This window comes from Nelumbo lutea, chromosome 5 (genome assembly GCF_056320005.1).
Source record: "Nelumbo lutea isolate HS-2025 chromosome 5, American lotus-T2T, whole genome shotgun sequence".
Lineage (NCBI taxonomy): Eukaryota > Viridiplantae > Streptophyta > Magnoliopsida > Proteales > Nelumbonaceae > Nelumbo > Nelumbo lutea.
The window spans coordinates 7,043,978-7,047,491 of NC_142688.1; the positions used below are offsets into that span (position 1 = coordinate 7,043,978).

The following is a 3,514-nucleotide window of genomic DNA, read 5'->3' on the forward strand; positions in this document are numbered from 1 at the left end:
TGCAGGAAAAAGCAGCAAGCTCGTACTGAGAAAAATAGGCAGAGGCTCGTTCCATCCGTAATTGAGAAAAGATCGGTTTACTGTTCATCCATTCAAACTCTAGAAAGTGCATGTCATGACCAGACGAGGATATCTACTATCGACTACCGTCGGATAAGAATCCAACTTAAATGATTTTCTTTTTTTTTTTTTTCGAGGGTAAAATGCAAAAACCTCCCCCCGAAGCTTCTTACAATAATAAAAATCTCCCTTTTAGTTTCATTTTGATAAATACCTCTCTAAGTTTTTCAAAAATTCAACAAAAACCTCCCTTTCATCATTAACGCAGACGGAAAACGTGAAGGCTGATGTATCAAATTTTCCAAATACCCATTCAACCCTTGTGTAAATTATTTTACATACAATTTTACTAAACTTCCCTTGATCTCAATCTCCCATCCCTAAACTCCATCGACTCAGCTTAAACCTTATGTCAGTGATATCTCTCTGGTTGTTTCAGCTTGCTAAGAGATTATCCAGGGTTGGAAAAGGAAGGAAAAAGCAATGGCTGATCTTGAATTGAAAGTTAACAGACAAAGAAGAATGCAGGAATTAATGACACAACATGGCATTGAAAATTAGCAGAACTCGAAGCAGCAGAGAATAAGCGAAAAGAGAAGCAGATGAAAGGAGGCAAGATGCTTAGTCAAATTTTGTCATCTAGAACATGAGAAAGGCTCTCTCGGATTGCTTTGATTGAGCCTGAGAAGGCACGTAGAGTTGAGGATGTTCTACTGAGTGCTACTCAAATGGGTTAGATAGTTGAGAAGGTGTCTGAAGAAAGGCTTATATCATTACTAGAACAGATTAACAATCAAACAGCAAAGAAAACCAAAATGACGATTCAGAGGCGTTGGAGTGTTCTAGACTCTGGAGGACGATGATTAAGACTTATTTGGTGTTTGATGATAGAAAATGAGAAAGCTTTTAAAAAGGCTGTATAATTTTGGGTCATTTGACCAGCACTATTGAGCGGGTCTCACATTTCAATATACCTTTTGCTACTATCTTCGTTAGAAATTGAGTGCCTTTTGTTCTATCGTTTGTATGCATGAAAACGTATGAAAATGTAAAAGCTGTCTTTGATTTGTATTGCACCGGCGATGGCATATTCCAGCCTACTGGTATACATTCACAGTCATCCCTTGTTTGGTAAATAGTCTCTGTTATATCTTGCATACCAAAATAATAGTAAACCACAAATTTCACTAAAAGAAAAATGGAGACAGCAACAGAAAAACGAACACAAAAAAAAAAAAAAAAAAAGTAAACAGGAACAGAAAAACCAACAATCATAGCCATACATTTTTTTCGTTTTGCTTTGAAAAAAAATGTAAAAAATGGTGAATGTGTTGTGTTGTTACTCGAATGAGGGCAATTTTGATTTTTTTAAATATTTTAAATAACAATTGTCAGGGGTAATTTCGTAATTTTGTATATTTTCTGTCTGAATTAGTGATGGAAGGGCGAATTTTGTGAGATTTTTAAAAAAATCCCAGGGGAGGTTTTTGCCTTTTACCCTTTTTTCGATGTTCTATCACGTGAACAACTTATTTCGTGACAAGTGTAGGATTAGATTTCCTATCCTACGTTTCTTTCTAATTTGTGACAAGCTTTAAGGGTATTTTCGCAGCAAAAAAAAGTGTTGTGTATTTAAGTATTTTCATATATTAGAGTATTTAGACACGCGTAATATTCAGGTAGCTGTCTTGGACACCGGCTAAATGAAAGTACAGGAAAAAGTGCAGGATATCGGACTCGAAATATCGAGCCATAAGGCCCGTAACGAAAGCGGACAAGTATGTTCTCTACTCTGTAATCCGTTTTATGGGCATTCAGTCTTAGCAGAGACGATTGATAATATTAAGATTATATTTGGCTGAATAAGTGATTTTAAAAATAAATACTTTTAGTATTTATAGTGTAGGGAGGTTTTTTTTTTTTTCAAATCATTTACATTTATTCTAAGTACATTATTTTAGAATATTTTAAACATTTATTTGGGTTAAAGCATTTGGTGAGTCATTTAACCATTAAGTACTTATATATGTGGAAATGACAATTATAACCATAAAGAATTGTCAAAAATAGAGAAAAAAAGGAAATTCTTGTACCTATATTACTCTAATTCATATGATTTAGAGTACAGTCCACTCTCCGCCCTCTCGCATCCCATCTCGTTATGTCAAAAAATCCCATCCATATTATCCATTTAATTTTTTTTTTTTCTTTTAAGAAGTATGGTAGTGAGATGTAAAGTATTTTTTTCAAATTTTATAGGAAGAATAACTAATCAGTCCGGCTCAGAATTCTTAACCCCACTATTCAAGAGGGATGAATTCTGACCGTGGATTAATGTCAAATCCACGGGCAAGATACGGTTTATAAAGGGGCTATTAATGATTCTAATTTCAGAATTCTGCATTGGAGTGCAGTATACTTCTCCCATTAAGCTTTGTATAGGAGTAGTTATTTTAGGCCCATACCATACCAACAAGTGTTTATGTGCATTCGGAAAGTAAGTCCCAAATCCGAATAAGTTTAGTTTTGTATGAAATAAGCTTGTTTGGGTAAATTACAAATTACAAAAGATCCCTGGGTATTATAGGTTTAGTGAGAAGTGCCCCCCTGGCCTTTTATTTGCAATAAAGACCCCTTAAACTTTTACTTTATAAATTTTAGAAAAGGATTCTCATGCATTCAAATGTTTAATATTTTTTAAACTCCCAAATTACCATTTTCTTAGTCATTTAGACAATTTATAATTAGATTAATTTTCTAAATATAATATTGAAACTCTCTTGTTTGATCCAATAGATTATTGCAAATTTATGGCTGCATTCTATTATTCTATATTCAAACGAAAAGGTAGAGAAGGGAATGGATAATTTTTATATTTTAAGATGAAGAGAAACATTCATGTAAATAAAATAAACAATTAATTAAAAAAAAAACTTTTTTCTTATACCAATAAAATGATTATTGGTTTTGGGTAATTTTTGTCAAATAGAATTTAAGAGAAAAGGACGAGAAATAAGATAAGAAAAGTTTATGTGAATTTTAATAATTTAAGTAATTCTATCGCCCAACTTAACATGAAGTGGTATTTTGGCGAATAAAAGCTTGAGGAGGTATTTATCAATTATCATTCACCCTAAAGCCATTATCTTGGCCCGTCACGCTAATATCAAAATACCTATACTACCCAGCCTTTTTCACCAGCAGTCAAAGCTATTATTAGGTAATACGTCTACCAATATGCACTTGTTGACTAAAATAAATCACTTATAACTACTTATTTATCCAATAACCACCAGGGCTTTAAAGAAAGGAGGGAGAAGACTTGGGGGTACGGAGACTAGACTAGTAGACTACTATTAGAGTTTGAATTAAAACTCAAAAAGAAAGAAAAGAAAAGAATAATAAAGTGTTCGTAAAATGTAAATATAAATAGAGAAACAGGACCATAGCATTC

The 3,514-nt window shown here is 33.0% G+C and overlaps 1 pseudogene; it reads left to right on the forward strand.

Moving 5' to 3' along the window:
• The first annotated feature begins 543 nt into the window (after positions 1–543).
• LOC148850069 (uncharacterized) lies at positions 544–923 on the forward strand (annotated as a pseudogene).
• The last annotated feature ends 2,591 nt before the right edge of the window (positions 924–3,514 follow it).